Genomic DNA, 23,691 nt, shown 5'->3' with positions numbered 1-23,691 from the left:
TGTGTAGGCTGAGACCAAAGATAGTTATCCGTCTATTCGTAGGCTGATGGTTTCAGTCCACGCAATAGTCAAATGATATAGAAATCCAAACATCTAGCGCTTGTGGCTAGCACTATTGGCTAAAGAGCCTAGAGTCGATATTCCTGACGTGCCAAATTGCCCAGTTGGATTTTGTTGGTCAGATGCTAGTCTCCTTAGGGTCCAGTCACCCCAATCAAAGGTCTAGGAGAGCAAAGTCTACAGCCTAGGTCGTTTCCCTAAGTATGGTAGCAGGCTTCAGTATATCCAAATAATAAAGAGAGGTCCCATCGCCTTGATGGTAGGCAAGGGAATGCCTACCATGAAGGCGATGGGACCTCTCTTTATTATTTGGATATACTGAAGCCTGCTACCATAATTCATGAAACGACCTAGGCTGTAGACTTTGCTCTCCTAGACCTTTGATTGGGGTGACTGGACCCTAAGGAGACTAGCATCTGACCAACAAAATCCAACTGGGCAATTTGGCACGTTAGGAATATCGACTCGAGGCTCTTTAGCCAATAGTGCTAGCCACAAGTGCTAGATTTTTGGATTTCTATATCATTTGACTATTGCGTGGACTGAAACCATCAGCCTACGAATAGACGGATAACTATCTTTGGTCTCAGCCTACAAACGGGATCATTTTTCCCATAAAACGAGACTTAGGCACATGCATCTTTTTTAAAGCCGTCTTCCTTTGTATTTTTGGGCAGCAACATGAGCATAGATTGTATCTAGGACGCTTTATCCTAAGATACACTCTCACTTAGCTCTGCATTTTGAGCTCAGTGAATTTTTTCCGTAACGTAGACGATTAACAGAGTACTATCTCTCCTGATGATCCACACTTATCATGTGGTGAAACGCGTCGAGATTAAAGTACGATGCAATAAACTTGAGATGGAAAATATGATGCAATAACTCATAACTAGTGTATCAAATCGGAAAGAAAATTTCCTAGAATACGAATAAGCTTTTACTGATAATTTTATTACGTGAGCTACATATAGAAATACAACTAAAATCCTACCATCAGTTTCGGTCGGACTAAACTATTGGAATTAAGCGTGTGCAATGATCGCACCAACTCCATACGGTCACACCAAACATTTGCTGTTCTAGCCTCATTAGCACATCTGGAACCGACTCATATGAACAGCACCTCTATAATTGTAACTCACGACGTTCAGTCCTAGGTGGGTTGGGTGCGCTACCACTTGGCGACGTGACCACCCACGAGTGGTCACAATATCCCTCCCAACTTTCTGTTTTGTGTTGTGTCCTGAGTCTACTGTCTCTTTTAAATATTTCTAATAAAATTTATCATTTTAACTTTAGTCTTCCCTGTGAATAGGACTCAATTTTCTAGCTAGACTTTTTTCTGCCCCTTCTGTGAAATTTCTTTTTATAACAGAATCACTGACTGGCTTGATCAGGGAAATGTGGTAGATGTAGCATATCTTGACTTTAGTAAAGCATTTGACAAAGTATCTCATACCATTCTTAATGAAAAAATGACCAAATCTGGGATTGACAAGGCAACTGTTAGGTGAATTCACAACTGGCTGAGTGATCGTACTCAGAGTGGTCATAAATGGCTGCACATCCAAGTGGAAGAATGTATCAAGTGGGGACCACCAGGCTCTGCCCTAGGCCCAGTATTGGTCAACATTGTTATAAAGTATCTATTGAAGGGAATTGAGGGGAAACTGATTAGGTCTGCTGATAACACAAAGTTATGAGGGATGGCTAACGCTGGAGAAGAGAGAGAGGATTCAAAAAGAACAGAATTGTATTTAACGTGGAGAAATGAAAAAAGCACATACAGAAGGAATTGGGCTAAGCACCACATGTGAAAAAGACTTGGGTATACTAGTAGATAACAGACAGAATATGAGTCTACAGTGTGATGCAGCAGCAAAAAAGGCAAACACAATTTTGGGATGTATTAAGAGAAGCCTAGAGTCTAGATCACGTGACTTAATTATCCCCCTCTACTCTTCCTGGGTCAGACCTCATCTAAAATACTGTGTCCAGTTATGGGCACCCCAATTTATAAACAACATTGAGAAATTGGAGCAAGTTTGGAGAAAAGCTACCAGGCTATTGAGCGGTCTTCAAATCATGTCCTATGAGGAACAGTTAAAGGATGTGGGAATGTTTAGCAGAAGAGAAGGCTGAGAGGAGACTTAATAGCTGTCTAGAAATATCTAAAGGGTTGTCACAGTACAGAGGGATCAGCCCTATTCTCATCTGCACAAGGAAAAGACTAGAAGCAATGGGATAAAACTGAAAGGGAGTAGACACAGATGAGATAATAGGCAGCGCGGGGGATCAATGATTGGAACAGGTTGCGACAGGAGGTAGTGAGTTCTCCTTCAATGGAAGTCTTCAGAGGCTAGACAGACATCTGTCTGGGATGATTTAGTGATCCTGCATTGAGCAGGGGGTTGGACCCGATGACCATGGAGGTCCCTTCCAACTCTACCATTCTATGAATGTCTCCCACACCCACCAGATATCTATCCAGCCACACATTACACATAGCTGCAGTGAAATATTTAGAAACCAATATAAACAGACTCTGGAGTTTCTGGGTGATTGTAGATTGCTGGATGGACATAAAAGAAGTAATCATTGGTTTCCACTCAAGTTCCCAGATCAGAATTCCAAGAATAGCCTCCAAGTAGTGGCAGCTGCCAAGACACAGCGATGGCAAGACAGTAGTCATAGCTGGGAAAGAAGCTGACAATGTAAACCAATGGCTCACGAAGGTGCCCAGAACATGTAGAGTAGCCCAGGATTGTAAACCGTGACCACAGCCCACTGAAAACATGAGAAGATGCACATTGCTCTATGAAGTTATGAGACTCTGCCGGTTGCTGTAGTAATGCAATGAGAGCTAGAGAAAGATGCATCAGACCTAAAGCATGCAGACCCCCCATCCTGGATGATTCAGTCACAGTTTCACTGTTCAGTCCTCCATCAATATCAATGATGTAACACAATTACAGGGTCTTCAACATCAACTTACTGAACTCAATGTGATGATAGATGTATTGAGCGCTCCGCAGGGTCTGCCGCTGAGAGCTGAGCTGTGCGTTACAGTCATTACAAGGGTCTGCCTTCTCTCAGGACTGGGTAATAGTTAAACCTCTAGTAAAATTCCTTGCAGTCAATCTTTGACCCGATGGCAGCAGAGAAAAGCTGATTAAGTAATTATTGACATTTTATGAATTTCAAGGCTTTGGTCAATATGTCTCCAAGTGCAACAATTTATATACAGCGACATGACTGTGGGCTAGATATCTGCCCCTGGAAGCGGATCAGAGCGACATCTGGCATCCAATCCGCAGAGAGCGGGTCAGAGCAGCATCTGGCAACCAGTCCAAAAAGAGCGGGTCAGAAGCGGCATCTGGCAACCAGTCCAGAGAGAGCGGGTCAGAAGCGGCATCTGGCAACCAGTCCAGAGAGAGCGGGTCAGAAGCGGCATCTGGCAACCAGTCCAGAGAGAGCGGGTCAGAAGCGGCATCTGGCAACCAGTCCAGAGAGAGCGGGTCAGAAGCGGCATCTGGCAACCAGTCCAGAGAGAGCGGGTCAGAAGCGGCATCTGGCAACCAGTCCAGAGAGAGCGGGTCAGAAGCGGCATCTGGCAACCAGTCCAGAGAGAGCGGGTCAGAAGCGGCATCTGGCAACCAGTCCAGAGAGAGCGGGTCAGAAGCGGCATCTGGCAACCAGTCCAGAGAGAGCGGGTCAGAAGCGGCATCTGGCAACCAGTCCAGAGAGAGCGGGTCAGAAGCGGCATCTGGCAACCAGTCCACAGAGAGCGGGTCAGAAGCGGCATCTGGCAACCAGTCCACAGAGAGCGGGTCAGAAGCGGCATCTGGCAACCAGTCCACAGAGAGCGGGTCAGAAGCGGCATATGGCAACCAGTCCACAGAGAGCGGGTCAGAAGCGGCATCTGGCAACCAGTCCACAGAGAGCGGGTCAGAAGCGGCATCTGGCAACCAGTCCACAGAGAGCGGGTCAGAAGCGGCATCTGGCAACCAGTCCACAGAGAGCGGGTCAGAAGCGGCATCTGGCAACCAGTCCACAGAGAGCGGGTCAGAAGCGGCATCTGGCAACCAGTCCACAGAGAGCGGGTCAGAAGCGGCATCCGGCAACCAGTCCACAGAGAGCGGGTCAGAAGCGGCATCCGGCAACCAGTCCACAGAGAGCGGGTCAGAAGCGGCATCCGGCAACCAGTCCACAGAGAGCGGGTCAGAAGCGGCATCCGGCAACCAGTCCACAGAGAGCGGGTCAGAAGCGGCATCCGGCAACCAGTCCACAGAGAGCGGGTCAGAAGCGGCATCCGGCAACCAGTCCACAGAGAGCGGGTCAGAAGCGGCATCCGGCAACCAGTCCACAGAGAGCGGGTCAGAAGCGGCATCCGGCAACCAGTCCACAGAGAGCGGGTCAGAAGCGGCATCCGGCAACCAGTCCACAGAGAGCGGGTCAGAAGCGGCATCCGGCAACCAGTCCACAGAGAGCGGGTCAGAAGCGGTATCCGGCAACCAGTCCACAGAGAGCGGGTCAGAAGCGGTATCCGGCAACCAGTCCACAGAGAGCGGGTCAGAAGCGGTATCCGGCAACCAGTCCACAGAGAGCGGGTCAGAAGCGGTATCCGGCAACCAGTCCACAGAGAGCGGGTCAGAAGCGGCATCCGGCAACCAGTCCACAGAGAGCGGGTCAGAAGCGGCATCCGGCAACCAGTCCACAGAGAGCGGGTCAGAAGCGGCATCCGGCAACCAGTCCACAGAGAGCGGGTCAGAAGCGGCATCCGGCAACCAGTCCACAGAGAGCGGGTCAGAAGCGGCATCCGGCAACCAGTCCACAGAGAGCGGGTCAGAAGCGGCATCCGGCAACCAGTCCACAGAGAGCGGGTCAGAAGCGGCATCCGGCAACCAGTCCACAGAGAGCGGGTCAGAAGCGGCATCCGGCAACCAGTCCACAGAGAGCGGGTCAGAAGCGGCATCCGGCAACCAGTCCACAGAGAGCGGGTCAGAAGCGGCATCCGGCAACCAGTCCACAGAGAGGGGGTCAGAAGCGGCATCTGGCAACCAGTCCACAGAGAGGGGGTCAGAAGCGGCATCTGGCAACCAGTCCACAGAGAGGGGGTCAGAGCAGCATCTGGCAACCAGTCCACAGAGAGCGGGTCAGAAGCGGCATCTGGCAACCAGTCCACAGAGAGCGGGTCAGAGCGGCATCTGGCAACCAGTCCACAGAGAGTGGGTCAGAAGCGGCATCTGACAACCAGTCCACAGAGAGGGGGTCAGAGCAGCATCTGGCAACAAGTCCACAGAGAGCGGGTCAGAAGCGGCATCTGGCAACCAGTCCACAGAGAGCGGGTCAGAGCGACATCTGGAATGCAATCCACAGAGAGCGGCATCTGACATCCAGTCCACAGAGGGCAGATCAGAGCATCACCATCCCACAGGGAAGCCATGTTATTCGAGTTCAGCATTTTTAGAGTTGGGGTGATTTCATGGATGGGACATCCGTGTTTGTGCTTCTGTGGCCGCATGTTTCATTTTCCTTTGAGACTGGAGCTTTTTACAACTTGCTGTGTCCAGTGGGAGTTTTTAGCGGACACTCATTTAGCGATTCGAATACCTTCCATTGGTAGACAGATCAGTAAACTCCCCCTTCTGCTCCACTCACATCCAGAGCTGCAGTTTCTATCTTGTATTCACGTCCACACATCTCTTATCCAGGATCCTGGCGCTAATCATTGGTCAGCTCGTTAATCATTGATGATCAGTCACGGCGTGCATATCTGCCAATTACTTACCAGTCTGACACATCTTTAACTCTTCTGAAGCTGCAAGGATTGTACAGGTTACAGGTTTTGTAGAATGCATAAAGGGGGCCTCCCACATTGGGATGGTTTCACATGATGCATACAAGCTAATAAATCACAGAAAATGGACAAATCAATTCAAAAATCCCAGCAGGTGGCCATACTTACAGCTAGAACATACAAGGGTGGGTGTACACCCCTTCCCTCAGCATGCAGGCAGACAGATTGCTTTATGGGGCTGCCACATATTTGGGCAGGGGCTTAGTATTATTCCTGCACACAGGTAAGGCTAGACAAACTGATATGTGTAGTGCACCACGGAGGTGTCACACAGGCGGATGTGGATCCAGATTGGCACACACCGATTGGGCAGTCTCTGCGACATCTGGGGAATGCTTAACCCCTCCAAATGGGATTTCGGCTTTGCTGTGGGGTCCTCAGGTTTCACAGATAGTGCCGGTAATGTGGCTGCTGACGCTGCACTGGGCCAAAGAGCGGCACCGGAACAGGAGTGTAGCGGAGAGGCAGCCTGGAGTCAGGGAGGGCGGCACAGGTGCTAAATGAGGTCCAGGCAGTAAGTCAGGGCCTCCAGAAACAGAGCAGAGGTCAGGGAGTACAGAAGTCAGGAACACACAAGGAGCTGTCACAAAGGAGGGGGACCAATTGCTTAGGCAAGGGGCAGCTATAAAAGGATCCTGCATCCATAAAATCATGGCTTTATTGGGACATATTAAAAACCCAATAGAAAGGACACACCATGGCGTGGCAAGCTGACGTGTTTAAAGTTGTCACAGCACAAGAACGAGGCGTTCCTGAGTCAAACAGTCAATAAACAAACAAAAAAGTAATCGTGACCAAGCCGAAAATAGGGGTGGGTAGGAAACCCGGCAATAAACCTTTAGGCTAACTTCACATGGGCCAACATACAATTTCCCTCCGGAAGTGAGGCTCTTTTCTTCCAAAACTGCCTCGCATCACTTCGGGGAAAAAAGGGATTCTCTGCCACCGCTCTGAGGATCGCGGAGTGTCTTCCAGGGTTTTCAATGGAAGACCTTTTATCGTTAGCACCTAGCATGTGGTGCAATGTTGCCACCGGCCCCATTGAAAACAATGGGCGTTGCGATGCCCAAAGATAGGACGTGCTGCAACTGTTCCTCTGCGCTGCAAATCGGACAGCCAATCATCATAAAATAACAAGATAATCTTTATTAACAAATGATTTTACAACCAGGAAGGTCTATGGTGATAAGACCAGACTAGAGAGCGCAGATAGGTGGCGACCAAAAGACAAGCAGGAATCAGTAGGAAGAACTCTCTGCAAGAACATTTTAACCCAAAGGCGTTATTATTGTGATCTGGGTGCCATATCCCCAAATGAATAACAGGTCACCTATATAGCGCCCGTACCACGCGAGAGCATGATTAAAGTGGTTGCTATTGCAAAAAAGCAGCGTTCTTCCCACCAAGCCATAAAAAGGATGGCGATGGATTGGAAGAATTTCGCTCTTATATTGACTGCAGCACACTGCATTGTGGGAGAGAAGCTGGCATACTGACTATATAAGAAAAGATCCCTGGTATAGTTATTATATACCTCCATAAACCACTCCAGCCCAGTTCTCCAAGTAATCAGGAATAACCGCGTGTGGAGAGTTTACATCAGCAAGCAACCACATATAACAAGGCTGCCAGGAAATACACAGCTCAGACACCATCTCTCCGATACACCGAATGGGGCATCCAGGAAGAGTTCTGCAGTTTCTGCACATTTTTCCAACATCCATGCTGGAAGTTTTTCATCTCTGCGCACTGCAGACATTGAATGGGTCAGTCGACCCATCAGAGAAAGGTGACCACCATCGAAAATTACTTCACAGAGAAACATACTGGAGGTTTCGGTTGACGACCAGCGCCCCCTTAGGTTTAAACAAGAGATCTGAACTGATTTTGCACTAAGGGTTAATTGCCGGGTCTTCTGTACAGGGGTTATGGTGATGGGGGGGGTCTGCTTTCTTCTTCTACTGGCGGCTGTCCCCTGGCGTCCGTCCGGCAGATCCCACAGCAATGGCCTCCAAATGGCGTGATAAATGGGTGTTGTTGCAGAATATGTTTACTATTCCTATTATTTGTTTGTGATGCCAGTGCTTTACAGCACAAAATGTAATGGGTGATGAAGATGACGAATTAATCACCCAAGCCAGAGTTTAGTAAAGTAAACGTAATAAATGTATCCTTTTTTTCCTTTTGTGATGGAGATAAAAGCACTTTTACTCCTTTAAATCCACAGACTGGTAAGCTTATTATGGGCTTCCCTTTGATAGCCTTCTAATTGTGCCTAGGTAGGGCTTTAACTCCTGGCCTCCACATTAATTTGCCTTTGTGTAGGCGCTGGTGGACCGTTGGGCCTTAACGAAATTTTGAGAATTATTTTTCCTGATAGTGAGGGGGCGCTGCTGAAGGGGCCTCCTGACAGAAACAGCCTGCCGGGAAATCCCAATAATGGATGGTGTATGGCAAGAGGGTTGTACTTATCCCTCTTCAGCGATCGCTTGCTCTCTTTCTCCCCAGGAATCAGCGCCGTCACTCTGCTTCAGTAGCCACAATTCGCCACAGGGTCTGGAGACTCTCCTATTCTCCGGCTCCTATACACTGCATAGGCTGCACTCCTCTCCGTCTCTTCAGGCCCGGCTGCACTCCTCTCCGTCTCTTCAGGCCCGGCTGCACTCCTCTCCGTCTCTTCAGGCCCGGCTGCACTCCTCTCCGTCTCTTCAGGCCCGGCTGCACTCCTCTCCGTCTCTTCAGGCCCGGCTGCACTCCTCTCCGTCTCTTCAGGCCCGGCTGCACTCCTCTCCGGCTAGCAGGCCCGGCTGCACTCCTCTCCGGCTAGCAGGCCCGGCTGCACTCCTCTCCGGCTAGCAGGCCCGGCTGCACTCCTCTCCGGCTAGCAGGCCCGGCTGCACTCCTCTCCGGCTAGCAGGCCCGGCTGCACTCCTCTCCGGCTAGCAGTCAACTCACTAACACAAACTGCTGTCTTCACAGGACCAGCTGATCTGACTCCTCTCTCCCTCTACTCTCTGCTGACTGAAATAACCTCTCCCTCCTGTCTCCTCTGGGGACCAACTCATTGCAATAACTGCCTGGACTAACGTACACATGGTTTTTAATTTTCTTTCCTCCCGTGCGCTGCTCTGGTGTAACCAGGCAACGGGCGCTCCAATCACAGGCTTCCACACTCCTGTCATCTCATGGCTTGACAGCCTATCAGGTTTCTCGGCTCATCTTTGCTGCAGTCCTATCAGGGCTGAATCTGCCGGCAACCAATGAGAATTAACTGATAGACAGGCGGATTATTAATAGCTCAGTTGCAGGGCAGATTAACCAGTGGTTAACCCCTGCTTGCCCTGCTGAATTTAAACGCCAACAAATAAGGACAAAGGCGCTTTGCAGGACCCATTTGTGCGGCACTACACTTCCATCCCCCTTTTTTCTGCTTAATGACACTATTACTTTTTGTTTATTGTCCGTTTTGTCTTTTTTATCCAGATTATTATTCTGTGACAACTTGAAACGTGTCAGGGGTCGCACCATTATGTTTCCTTCCTGCTAGGATTTTAATATGTCCCAATAAAGCAATGAATTTATGGAAGCTGTCTTCTTCAAGTCTGTACGTCCTGCTGGAGGACGGCTGCATTTTCTCTGTATGACAGCTTGGGCATCCTTCACAGGGCCAAGATGCCCAATATAGCATAGAAGTGCAGGTGATTGGCTGATGAAGAATCAGGGGAGTGAGCGCTGGCCCTTTAAGAAAGAAGGCGGGAGAATACACGAGCCCAACATGATGGCAACCGCCAGCACATCCCAGAGCAAGTGCGTGATGCCGCTTTGCCAGCAGGCCATTAATGAAGTCGCATACAATCCAGCCTGGCAGACTGCCTTGCACCTTAAAAGGTGAGCCACACTGCCCCCGGCATCTAAAGCCAGTCTGATTACTGCAGTAACAATAAATACCAGAAAATATGAGGTATAATTGATATAAAAGTCTACACACCCGGTAAAATGACAATTTTTTTTCATGTGAAGAACTCTATCCAGTCGTTATTCAGACGCCTCTGCATTATGCCAGTCGCTGCATTGGCTGCCCATCCACTGCAGAACTAAATTTAAACTCCTCTACCTCACCCACAAAGCCCTGCATGGTGCTGCGCCAGCATACATCGCCTCCCTCCTGTCAGTACACCACCCAGCCCGCTCACTCCGATCCGCTAACACACTCAGACTAAACGCCCCTGTAATACGAACCTCTCATGCTCACCTACAGGACTTCACCAGAGCAGCACCAAGGCTCTCTACCCCAAGGCATCCGGACAATTCCCGATGCACGAAATTTCAGACGTGCCTTAAAGGGGTTGTCTCGCGCCGAAATGGTTTTTTTTTTCCATAGGCCCCCCGTTCGGCGCAGGACAACCCCAAGGGATGCGTTAAAAAAAAACCAAAACATATTACTTACCCGAATCCCCGCTCTGCGACGTCTTCCTTCTTCTTCCTTCACCAAGATGGCTGCCGGGATCTTCACCCACGATGCACCGTGGGCTCTGTGCAGTCCATTGCCGATTCCAGCCTCCTGATTGGCTGGAATCGGCACACGTGACGGGGCGGAGCTACGATGACTAGCTCTCCGGCACGAGCGGCCCCATTAACCAGGGAGAAGACCGCACAGCGCAAGCGCGTTTAAAAAAGCAAGAAGACATCAGAATTAGACGGATCCATGGAGACGGGGACGCAAGCAACGGAGCAGGTAAGTGAATAACTTCTGTATGGCTCATATTTAATGCACGATGTACATTACAAAGTGCATTAATATGGCCATACAGAAGTGTATAACCCCACTTGCTGCCGCGAGACAACCCCTTTAAAAATGCACCTCTTCAGGGAAGCATACCAAATCTCCTGACCTAGTCCCCCGCCCCTCCCTATGGCACCCCACCCGTTTGCCTTCTAATAATTGATCTCCACATGAAATCCCCTATTGCCTATGTTCCCCATGCCTTGCTCCCCCCCATTGCACCTCCTGTACCACCTCCAACCCATTTGTGTCTAACCCAATGTATCTCACATTGTAATTGTTGTATTGTTTTACATTTATCCATGCCTGAAAGCGCTGCGGAATAAGTTGGCGCCATACAAATAAAGATTATTATTATTATAAGATGAATGATTTCAGATTCCTTCTCTCTGTGTGACCCGTTATCTGCACAATTCCACTGGAAGACAAACTGAAATCATTTTGGGTGAAAAAATAATGTGCCTGCATAAGTGCTCACACCCCCTTATATTTGGGGATGTGATTGCATTCAGAATTAGGGTGCCTACCCACTGGCGTTGCCGATTTTCGTGCGTGAAAAACGCGGCGTTTTTTGCGTGTTAATTTCGGAGCATATCACACCTTGAGGCGTTGCATTTTTACAGCCCTCCATTGACAAACATGGGTGCATTAAGAGAAAAAAAAGGAGACATATGCAACTGACAGCTCCTATGTGAAAAATCGCAACGAAATGAAAAAAAAAAACCCCAAATGGACAAGAACACATTCTATACTAATTGCTCTTCAGAAAAAACGCACTTTAGCATCGCAGGAAAAAAAAACGCCAGTGGGTAGGCACCCTAAGGCAATCATATGTAGCCTCCTGATAAATAGTAGTCTGCACTCCGCTGCCATTATGTACAGGGTTTCTGGTTCCCCCATATAAAGTTCGGCTCTTCTAGAAGAATTTTCCTGACCTTTTTCTAGTTGGTCTATAAAGATCTTACAGCACATCAAAGGGATCTGATTGTTGAAAGGTATCAGTCAGCAAGAAGGGGACCAAAACATGTCCAAGACATCACATATACCATGGAGCACAAGGGAAACTGTCAGCAAGAAAGGGATTAATGCATCAATAGTGACATCACCAAGAACTGGACATCCCTCAAAAATTGCTGAAAAGACCAGAAGAAAATTGTTCTGAGAGGCTTACTGCAACATTAAAGGATCTGCAGGAGTTTCTGGCAAGTACTGGTTGTGTAGTCATGTGACAACCATCTCCCGTGTTCTTCATATGTCCGGGCTGTGGGGGAGGAAGTCTTCTCTAACAACATCCAACCCCGGCCATGTTTTACCAGAGCCTCCATCCCGTCTGCCAGAAGTCTGTGGAGAAGATGGAAGGGGAATTTGTTAGCCATAATGTCAGAAGGAATGCTTGGTGCAAAGCCAACACTGCCATCACCAGAAGACCCCCAGGCCCACAGTGAAGATGGTGGAGCATTATGCGTGAGGCTGTTCTGCTGCTCGAACTGGGGCTTTAGTCAATGGGCGGAATTATGAACCGTGCCAAATATCAGTCCATGTTGGCACAAAACCTTCAGGTCTCTGCTGAAAAGCTGAACATGAATTTCACCTTTCAGCACGACAATGACCCAAAGCAGACCGCCAAATCACCAAAAGAATGGCTTTGTCAGAGGAAAAAATAAATAAAAAAAATCAAGATTTTTGAATGGTCCAGCCATTGTCCCGGCCTGAACCCCATTGAAGATCTGTGGGTAGCCTAGAGAGCACGCTATACACAAGATACCCTTGCAATCGGAGAGATTTGGAGTTTCTGCAAGGAGGGGATGGCAAAGATGTGTCATGCTGATAGACCCCCTATCCAAAAGACAGCATGCTGTCATAAAGTCAAAGGGTGCATCAACAAAGTATTGGTTTTAGGGTGTACAGATTTATGCAACTACATTAGTTTAGTTTTGTTAATTTTTCACCCCAAAAGATTAGTTTGTTTTCCAATGGAATTGTACAGGTAACGGATCACATTCAGGTTAATTACTTCTGGGCCTCCTGCTCAGCGGATACACCTTTTCCAATCACCGCCCTATATAGCTGTCCTGGGCCTTCCTGACGGTGCCTTGGTGTTGTTGTGAGATTTGCTCCATAGCTTCATGTTTAGCCACTTCTCCTGCAGTTATTTGCTATCTTCCTGGGCCCTGTTTTATTGTTCCTCCGTCTGTGTATCCTGCTGTCTGTCATCCTTGCGAGTCTGTTTCTCTTTTTAAACTTGTCCACTTGTTCCTCCTTTGTTTTCGTATTCCCCGGTATTGATCTGTCTTGTTTTATAGGTGTTCGGGTAAGGGTCAGTCAGCGCCTAGACCAGTGTTCCCCAACCTTTTCAGCCTTGGGGCACCCCTGGGAAAATGTTTTTATGGCGCGGCACCCCTACCAAAATGGGGTGTGGTTAGGGGCGTGGCTGCAGTGTGGCTTATTACGACATATGATTTTTACCTCCATCGTTATAAAAAAGGACAGGGCTGTTTAAAAAACACACAGGGAAGAGTGCTGGGTGGGCTATTGATATACATTATATTTAAAATTAACTGAATTAAATCCCGCACCTCATGTCAGTGTCCACATGGGTTTTGTACAGATTATTTTCACACCGTGTGGATGATTTTTTAAATCTCATCCACTTTGCTGCTACAGCTACTATAGATTCCACAACTAATCCGCCCCGTGCAGTAATAGTGTCCCACCCCCATATTGGTGGCCCCAGTAGTAATAGTGACCCCCTATATTGCTGGCCCCACAAGTAATAGCGACCCCCTATATTGGTCGCCTCACTAGTAAAAGCGACCCCCCATATTGATGGCCACAGTAGTAATGGTGACCCCCACAGTGAGGGTAGTAATTATTGCAGCCTCCGCAGTAACAGGTGACCCCTATTGCGGCCCCCGGCAGTAACAGGTGACCCCTATTGCGGCCCCCGGCAGTAACAGGTGACCCCAGTAGCAACAGCGACCCCCCCATTGCGGCCCCAGCAGCAACAGCGACCCCCCCATTGCGGCCCCAGCAGCAACAGCGACCCCCCCATTGCGGCCCCAGCAGCAACAGCGACCCCCCCATTGCGGCCCCAGCAGCAACAGCGACCCCCCCATTGCGGCCCCAGCAGCAACAGCGACCCCCCCATTGCGGCCCCAGCAGCAACAGCGACCCCCCCATTGCGGCCCCAGCAGCAACAGCGACCCCCCCATTGCGGCCCCAGCAGCAACAGCGACCCCCCCATTGCGGCCCCAGCAGCAACAGCGACCCCCCCATTGCGGCCCCAGCAGCAACAGCGACCCCCCCATTGCGGCCCCAGCAGCAACAGCGACCCCCCCCATTGCGGCCCCAGCAGCAACAGCGACCCCCCCCATTGCGGCCCCAGCAGCAACAGCGACCCCCCCCATTGCGGCCCCAGCAGCAACAGCGACCCCCCCATTGCGGCCCCAGCAGCAACAGCGACCCCCCCATTGCGGCCCCAGCAGCAACAGCGACCCCCCCATTGCGGCCCCAGCAGCAACAGCGACCCCCCCATTGCGGCCCCAGCAGCAACAGCGACCCCCCCATTGCGGCCCCAGCAGCAACAGCGACCCCCCCATTGCGGCCCCAGCAGCAACAGCGACCCCCCCATTGCGGCCCCAGCAGCAACAGCGACCCCCCCATTGCGGCCCCAGCAGCAACAGCGACCCCCCCATTGCGGCCCCAGCAGCGACAGCGACCCCCCCATTGCGGCCCCAGCAGCGACAGCGACCCCCCCATTGCGGTCCCAGCAGCAACAGCGACCCCCCCATTGCGGCCCCAGCAGCAACAGCGACCCCCCCATTGCGGCCCCAGCAGCAACAGCGACCCCCCCATTGCGGCCCCAGCAGCAACAGCGACCCCCCCATTGCGGCCCCAGCAGCAACAGCGACCCCCATTGCGGCCCCAGCAGCAACAGCGACCCCCATTGCGGCCCCAGCAGAAATATTAACCCCACAGTAGACCCAGGAAAAATAATAACCCCTCCCAGTAATAACATCAACCCCCCCCCCCGTGACATTTCACCCACAAGTGACATTTCACCCCCTCTCCAGTAATAACATTAACCCCACCAACCCAGATACTTACATCCTCCTGGTACTGGTGTTTCTTGATGCCACCAGGCAGCTAGGGGTGTGACAGTGCAGGGATGTAGAAACGCCCCTGACACACCCCTAAGTCCCCATTGGCTTGTTTCTTCCAGGTCCTTGAAAGTCCTTTAGCTGCGTCTTACATGTCCCCTGTGAGCGGAGCTGTACTTCTGCTCGGTCTCTGCTCCTGGCAGCATTCCTCCAGCAGCGTCTTGCATGTCCCCACTACCGATGTGATTTCCAGCCAGAGAGCCGCGGCACCCCTGGCAGCCTCTCGCGACACACCAGGGTGCCGTGGCACCCCGGTTGAGAATCACCGGCCTAGAGGAGGACCGCAAGGTCGTTCTTTTCAGGACGCCAGCCATGCTTATAGGCAGGGTCTTCTCTCTCCCTGTTACCAGCTCAGGTCAAGATACTTTCCCCAGCTATCATTTTTGTACGGGGTTTGTACATCAGGAATCTAACTTTCAACGCCAGAGTCGGTTGTCAGGCGTGCTGGATTGGATCATCACCTGCCCGGTAATTAATACAAAGGAGGACAATGTATGGCTGTAAATTGACCTAGATAAGCTCGGGGCTTGGGTAGAAAAATGGCAAATTAAGTTCAATATTGATAAATGTAAGGTTCTGCACATGTGCAGGAGAAACAGATGTCACCAATATACACTAAATGGGGTACTGCTAGGGAAAAGTGATATGGAAAAAGACCCGGGGGTACTAGTGGATTGTAGATTTAACTGGAGTAACCAATGCCAGTCAGCTGCTGCAAAAGCTAATAAAGTCTTGGGGTGCAGTAAAAGAGGTATAGGGGCGAGGGGCGAGAACATTATCCTCCCACTATATAAGGCACTTGTCAGGCCTCACATGGAATACTGCGCACAGTTCTGGACACCGGTGCTCAGGAAAGATGTTACAGTGCTGGAGGGGGTTCAAATAAGGGCAACTAAGTTAATAAGCGAAATGAGAGGACTGGAATACCCAGAGAGTCTATCAAAGTTGGAAGTATTTACCCTGGAAAAAAGACGGCTAAGGGGCGATCAAATAACTATGTATAAATCCATGAGGGGACGATACAAGGATCTCCCCCATGATCTGTTTACACCCAGGACTGCGACGGTAACGAGAGGGCATCCGCTATGTCTAGAGGAAAGCAGGTTTCATCACCAACACAGAAGGGGGTTCTTTACTGTGGAACTCTCTGCCTGAAGATGTGGTGATGGCAGGATCCATAGAGGAGTTTAAGAGGGACTTGATGTCTTTCTAGAGCGCTATGATATTACAGGATATAGACATTAAGCGACCAGCGGGGTTGTTGATACGAGTCTTGGAGTTAGGGAGGAACTATAAAGTGTTGATCCAGGGATTACTCTGACTGCCATTATGGAGTCAGGAAGGAATTGTTTGCCTCAAGGGGGCTAATTAACCTTGCCTCATTTGTTTTTTTTTTGTCTTACTCTGGATCAACAAGGGAAGGATGGAAAAAGGCTGAACTAGATGGACTTTCTCTCCCTTTAGCCTAACATACTATGTTAGGTTGACACAGTGGTTCCACATCCAGTCATTACACACCCCATATACTCACTGAAACCTACTCACGACCCCACCCAACCTACTTAGCCAAACCCACCCACCACACCTAATGGTACAAACCCACCCACCATCGCCCCGTCTAAAGAGCCAAACCCACTAAAAACTTGTTAGGGTTTGCTGCTGGGATCTTTTGTATTACATGGGTTTTCAGCAACTAAGCCTCACAAGTGGGGGTTTATTGAGCTGGCTGGGTGTGGAATGCTCCAACCAGCCAATCCACATCTGTTGCTCATATATACTAGCTCCTCTGTTGGAGGCTGCTAGCCTTTTCTCAGTTTGTTCAGAGGGAGCAGAGGCGTGTTCCTGCATGTCTGTGCATGTGGCTGGACATGAGCTGTCTGTGCAGCTTTCCATAAGTGTAGTGTGAACTGTGTTTTGCTGTGGGTCCTTTATCATCTAGAATGAGGTAGATCCCTAGGTTCCAGCATGGGGTCGTCCTTATTGGGACGATCGCCCTGTATTGCAGGTAGGTTTCCTGGGGTTAGTTGTCTTGTTAGTGAAGGGACACGTGACACAGGTACCTGTGAAGTGGGCTCGCAGGCTCACGTATCTAGGCGAAAATAGGAACTAGTACCTTGTATTGTATCTATTCCATCTGTTTATACATGTGGGTATGCTAGCTGTGTGTTTTGAGTGTTTATCAGCTGTTGGTTTATGTCTGTCCGGTTCGGAGTCCTGCTGTTCGGTCTGGTTACGCAACTGTGGGGTTAATATTACTGGAGCTATTGTGGGGTTAATATTACTGGGGCTACCTACTGTGAGATTTATATTGCTGGAGCTACTGTGGGGTTAATATTACTGGGGCTACTGTGGGGTTAAAATTATTGGGGCTACTGTGGGGTTAATATTGCTTGAGCTACTGTGGGGTTAATATTGCTGGAGCTACCTACTGTGGGGGTTAAAGGAGATGTCCCGCGCCGAAACGGGTTTTTTTTTTTTTAAACCCCCCCCCCCGTTCGGCGCGAGACAACCCCGATGCAGGGGTTAAAAAAACCACCCGCACAGCGCTTACCTGAATCCCGGCGGTCCGGTGACTTCAATACTTACCGCTGAAGATGGCCGCCGGGATCCTCTATCTTCGTGGACCGCAGCTCTTCTGTGCGGTCCACTGCCGATTCCAGCCTCCTGATTGGCTGGAATCGGCACGTGACGGGGCGGAGCTACACGGAGCTACACGGAGCCCCATAGAGAACAGCAGAAGACCCGGACTGCGCAAGCGCGGCTAATTTGGCCATCGGAGGCCAAAAATTAGTCGGCACCATGGAGACCAGGACGCTAGCAACGGAGCAGGTAAGTAAAAAACTTTTTATAACTTCTGTATGGCTCATAATTAATGCACAATGTATATTACAAAGTGCATTATTATGGCCATACAGAAGTGTATAACCCCACTTGCTGCCTCGGGACATCTCCTTTAATAATACTTAGGCTCCTGTTGGGTTAATATTATTGGAGCTACCTACTGTGGGGTTAATATTACTAGAGCTACTGTGGGGTTAATATTACTGGGGCTACTGTGGGGTTAATATTGCTGGGGCTACTGTGGGGTTAATATTGCTGGGGCTACTGTGGGGTTAATATTGCTGGGGCTACTGTGGGGTTAATATTGCTGGGGCTACTGTGGGGTTAATATTGCTGGGGCTACTGTGGGGTTAATATTGCTGGGGCTACTGTGGGGTTAATATTGCTGGGGCTACTGTGGGGTTAATATTGCTGGGGCTACCTACTCTGAGGGTTAATAATACTGAGGCTCCTGTTGGGTTAATATTATTGGAGCTACCTACTGTGGGGTTAATATTACTAGAGCTCCTGTGGGGTTAATATTACTGGGGCTACTGTGGGGTTAATATTACTGGAGCTCCTGTGGGGTTAATATTACTGGAGCTCCTGTGGGGTTAATATTACTGGAGCTCCTGTGGGGTTAATATTACTGGAGCTCCTGTGGGGTTAATATTACTGGGGCTACTGTGGGGTTAATATTACTGGGGCTACTGTGGGGTTAATATTACTGGGGCTACTGTGGGGTTAATAGTACTGCGGCTACTGTGGGGTTAATATTACTGGAGCTACCTACTGTAGGGTTAAAATTATTGGGGCTACTGTGGGGTTAATATTGCTGGAGCTACTGTGGGGTTAATATTGCTGGAGCTACTGTGGGGTTAATATTACTGGAGCTACTGTGGGGTTAATATTACTGGAGCTACTGTGGGGTTAATATTACTGGAGCTACTGTGGGGTTAATATTACTGGAGCTACTGTGGGGTTAATATTACTGGAGCTACTGTGGGGTTAATATTACTGGAGCTACTGTGGGGTTAATATTACTGGAGCTGCTGTGGAGTTAAAGGGGTTGTCCCGCGAAACAAAGTGGGGGTATACACTTCTGTATGGCCATATTAATGCACTTTGTAATATACATCGTGCATTAAATATGAGCCATACAGAAGTTATTCACTTACCTGTTCCGTTGCTAGCGTCCTCGTCTCCATGGTGTCGTCTAATTTTCAGCGTCTAATCGCCGGATTAGACGCGCTTGCGCAGTCCGGTCTTCTTCTTTTCTGAATGGGGCCGCTCGTGCCGGAGAGCGGCTCCTTGTAGCTCCGCCCCGTCACGTGCCGATTCCAGCCAATCAGGAGGCTGGAATCGGCAATGGACCGCACAGAAGCCCTGCGGTCCACCGAGGGAGAAGATCCCGGCGGCCATCTTCACCAGGTAAGTAAGAAGTCACCGGAGCGCGGGGATTCAGGTAAGCACTATCCGGTTTTCTTTTTTAACCCCTGCATCGGGTTTGTGTCGCGCCGAACGGGGGGGCTATTGAAAAAAAAAAACCTGTTTCGGCGCGGGACAACCCCTTTAATATTACCGGGGCTACTGTGGAGTTAATATTACCGGGGCTACTGTGGAGTTAATATTACCGGGGCTACTGTGGAGTTAATATTACCGGGGCTACTGTGGGGTTAATATTACCGGGGGTACTGTGGGGTTAATATTACCGGGGCTACTGTGGGGTTAATATTACCGGGGCTACTGTGGGGTTAATATTACCGGGGCTACTGTGGGGTTAATATTACCGGGGCTACTGTGGGGTTAATATTACCGGGGCTACTGTGGGGTTAATATTACCGGGGCTACTGTGGGGTTAATATTACCGGGGCTACTGTGGGGTTAATATTACCGGGGCTACTGTGGGGTTAATATTACCGGGGCTACTGTGGGGTTAATATTACCGGGGCTACTGTGGGGTTAATATTACCGGGGCTACTGTGGGGTTAATATTACCGGGGCTACTGTGGGGTTAATATTACCGGGGCTACTGTGGGGTTAATATTACCGGGGCTACTGTGGGGTTAATATTACCGGGGCTACTGTGGGGTTAATATTACCGGGGCTACCGTGGGGTTAATATTACCGGGGCTACCGTGGGGTTAAAATTACCGGGGCTACCGTGGGGTTAATATTACCGGGGCTACCGTGGGGTTAATATTACCGGAGCTACCGTGGGGTTAATATTACCGGGGCTACCGTGGGGTTAATATTACCGGGGCTACCGTGGGGTTAATATTACCGAGGCTACCGTGGGGTTAATATTACCGGGGCTACCGTGGGGTTAATATTACCGGGGCTACCGTGGGGTTAATATTACCGGGGCTACCGTGGGGTTAATATTACCGGGGCTACCGTGGGGTTAATATTACCGGAGCTACCGTGGGGTTAATATTACCGGGGCTACCGTGGAGTTAATATTACCGGGGCTACCGTGGAGTTAATATTACCGGGGCTACCGTGGAGTTAATATTACCGGGGCTACCGTGGAGTTAATATTACCGGGGCTACCGTGGAGTTAATATTACCGGGGCTACCGTGGAGTTAATATTACCGGGGCTACCGTGGGGTTAATATTGCCGGAGCTACTGTGGGGTTAATATTGCTGGAGCTACTGTGGGGTTAATATTGCTGGAGCTACTGTGGGGTTAATATTGCTGGAGCTACTGTGGGGTTAATATTGCTGGAGCTACTGTGGGGTTAATATTGCTGGAGCTACTGTGGGGTTAATATTGCTGGAGCTACTGTGGGGTTAATATTGCTGGAGCTACTGTGGGGTTAATATTGCTGGAGCTACTGTGGAGTTAATATTACTGGAGCTACTGTGGAGTTAATATTACTGGAGCTACTGAGAGTTAATATTACTGGGGCTCCTGGGGAGTTAATATTACTGGAGCTACTGTGGGGTTAATATTACTGGAGCTACCGTGGGGTTAATATTGCTGGAGCTACCGTGGAGTTAATATTACTGGAGCTACCGTGGAGTTAATATTACTGGAGCTACCGTGGAGTTAATATTACTGGAGCTACCGTGGGGTTAATATTGCTGGAGCTACTGTGGGGTTAATATTGCTGGAGCTACTGTGGGGTTAATATTGCTGGAGCTACTGTGGGGTTAATATTGCTGGAGCTACTGTGGGGTTAATATTGCTGGAGCTACTGTGGGGTTAATATTGCTGGAGCTACTGTGGGGTTAATATTGCTGGAGCTACTGTGGGGTTAATATTGCTGGAGCTACTGTGGGGTTAATATTGCTGGAGCTACTGTGGAGTTAATATTACTGGAGCTACTGTGGAGTTAATATTACTGGAGCTACTGGGGAGTTAATATTACTGGGGCTACTGGGGAGTTAATATTACTGGAGCTACTGTGGGGTTAATATTACTGGAGCTACTGTGGGGTTAATATTGCTGGAGCTACCGTGGAGTTAATATTACTGGAGCTACCGTGGAGTTAATATTACTGGAGCTACCGTGGAGTTAATATTACTGGAGCTACCGTGGAGTTAATATTACTGGAGCTACCGTGGAGTTAATATTGCTGGAGCTACCGTGGGGTTAATATTGCTGGAGCTACTGTGGGGTTAATATTGCTGGAGCTACTGTGGGGTTAATATTGCTGGAGCTACTGTGGGGTTAATATTGCTGGAGCTACTGTGGGGTTAATATTGCTGGAGCTACTGTGGGGTTAATATTGCTGGAGCTACTGTGGGGTTAATATTGCTGGAGCTACTGTGGGGTTAATATTGCTGGAGCTACTGTGGGGTTAATATTGCTGGAGCTACTGTGGGGTTAATATTGCTGGAGCTACTGTGGGGTTAATATTGCTGGAGCTACTGTGGGGTTAATATTGCTGGAGCTACTGTGGAGTTAATATTACTGGAGCTACTGTGGAGTTAATATTACTGGAGCTACTGGGGAGTTAATATTACTGGGGCTACTGGGGAGTTAATATTACTGGAGCTACTGTGGGGTTAATATTGCTGGAGCTACCTACTGTGGGGGTAATAATACTGAGGCTTAGCATTTCCAGTTAGCATTAAGTTATTAACTGTACATGCTTTTATTGAACCCTAATAATGTAAGCCTAACTGGAAAAGGAACCCTAACCCTAGAGGGCAGGAAAAAAATCACTACAGACACTGCTATGACAGGGGAGCGCTGATGCAGCAGAGCTCAGCTACTCCGCTTCACAGAAGCCTCCCTGCGGTGCGATCCCTGCTCAGCCACCACCTGTGCATGAGAGACTGACAGCAGGGCTGGAAAGGGCATCAGTGGTGCGAGAGGAGAGCCGGCGGCAGTGGAGCAACTACAGGGGAGACAGTCACAGTAAGGGGAGCAAGGCCACTATCTGCTACTGCTCCCCTGCCTCCTCTACCTGCTGCAGCTGTCACTGCCGATGTGGATTCGCCGTCCTCACTCTCTGCTCACTGACTGCCAGGACCTGCGAGAGGAGCCTGCCGGCATATTGGCATGTGGTGCGGGATTTCATTCTGCAGCATGGCAGTTTTAAATATAATGTATATCAATAGCGCATCCAGCGCTCCTCCCTGTGTTTTTTTTAAACAGTCCTGTCCTTTTTATTATAACGGAGGTAAAAATCATGTTTTGATAAGCCACGCCCATAACCCCTCCCCTGACCACACCCTCTGCCCCGCTTTGGGGCTCCTCATCAGCTGACCCAAACCCACCGGTCACCTCATCTAACCTGCCCTCCGCACCATCAACTCACCCACTGACGGCCCCATCTACCCACCTGACACGTCTAGTGACCCAAAGCCACCAACCAAGCAATCTATGATCAAAATCTAGCTGCTGCCTCATCTAATGGTCCGAACCCGCCCTCCACACCATCTACTCACCCAAATCCATTAAACACTTCCTCTTCAACTGACCTAAGCCCTATCTACCTACCCGCCACATTTAGTGACCCAAACCCACCGTCCAACCAACCCATCTACTGACCCAAACTCACCGGTCACCTCATCAGTTGACCCAAACCCACCCCATCTAATGGTCCAAACCCACTGACCGTCCCATCTACCCACCCAAACCACTGACTGCTTTATCTACTGACCTAAACCCACTAACCACCCCCTCTACTAACCCAAACCCAGCCACTGCTCCATCTACTCACCCAAACCCACTGACAGCTCTATCTACCCACCCGCCACATCTAGTGACCCAAACCCACCGACCAACCAACCCATCTCAACTGACCTAAACCCACCGGTCACCTCATCAGTTGACCCAAACCCACCCACCGCCACATCTAATGGTCCAAACCCACTGACCGCCCCATCCACCCACCCGCCACATCTAGTGACCCAAACCTACCGACCAACCAACCCATCTGCTGACCCAAAGCCACCGGTCACCTCATCAGCTGACCCAAACCCACCGGTCACCTCGTCAGCTGACCCAAACCCACCGGTCACCTCGTCAGCTGACCCAAACCCACCGGTCACCTCGTCAGCTGACCCAAACCCACCGGTCACCTCGTCAGCTGACCCAAACCCACCGGTCACCTCGTCAGCTGACCCAAACCCACCGGTCACCTCGTCAGCTGACCCAAACCCACCGGTCACCTCGTCAGCTGACCCAAACCCACCGGTCACCTCTTCAGCTGACCCAAACCCACCGGTCACCTCTTCAGCTGACCCAAACCCACCGGTCACCTCATCAGCTGACCCAAACCCACCGGTCACCTCATCAGCTGACCCAAACCCACCGGTCACCTCATCAGCTGACCCAAACCCACCGGTCACCTCATCAGCTGACCCAAACCCACCGGTCACCTCATCAGCTGACCCAAACCCACCGGTCACCTCATCAGTTGACCCAAACCCACCGGTCACCTCATCAGTTGACCCAAACCCACCGGTCACCTCATCAGTTGACCCAAACCCACCGGTCACCTCATCAGTTGACCCAAACCCACACACCGCGCCATCTAATGGTCCA

The 23,691-nt window shown here is 50.0% G+C and overlaps 1 protein-coding gene across 7 annotated transcripts in view; it reads right to left on the bottom strand.

Annotated features, from left to right (window-relative positions):
* LOC136617135 (monocarboxylate transporter 13-like) overlaps positions 1-23,691 on the bottom strand; it is a 38,355-nt gene that overhangs the window by 12,370 nt on the left and 2,294 nt on the right. For 3 of the 7 annotated variants that reach the window (XM_066594236.1, XM_066594234.1, XM_066594235.1), the window contains exon 2: positions 11,878-12,047. The exons of 3 other annotated variants lie outside the window; for them this stretch is intronic. The gene's annotated coding sequence lies outside the window, so the exon portion shown is untranslated. Of the gene's footprint in view, positions 1-3,058; positions 3,332-11,877; positions 12,048-23,691 lie in introns of those variants that run through there. One more of the 7 variants, XM_066594239.1, reaches the window with a different exon arrangement.

Source organism: Eleutherodactylus coqui, chromosome 1 (genome assembly GCF_035609145.1).
Source record: "Eleutherodactylus coqui strain aEleCoq1 chromosome 1, aEleCoq1.hap1, whole genome shotgun sequence".
NCBI lineage: Eukaryota > Metazoa > Chordata > Amphibia > Anura > Eleutherodactylidae > Eleutherodactylus > Eleutherodactylus coqui.
The sequence above is the reverse complement of the archived record's forward strand: the minus strand, read 5'-3'. Positions and strand labels throughout refer to the sequence as shown.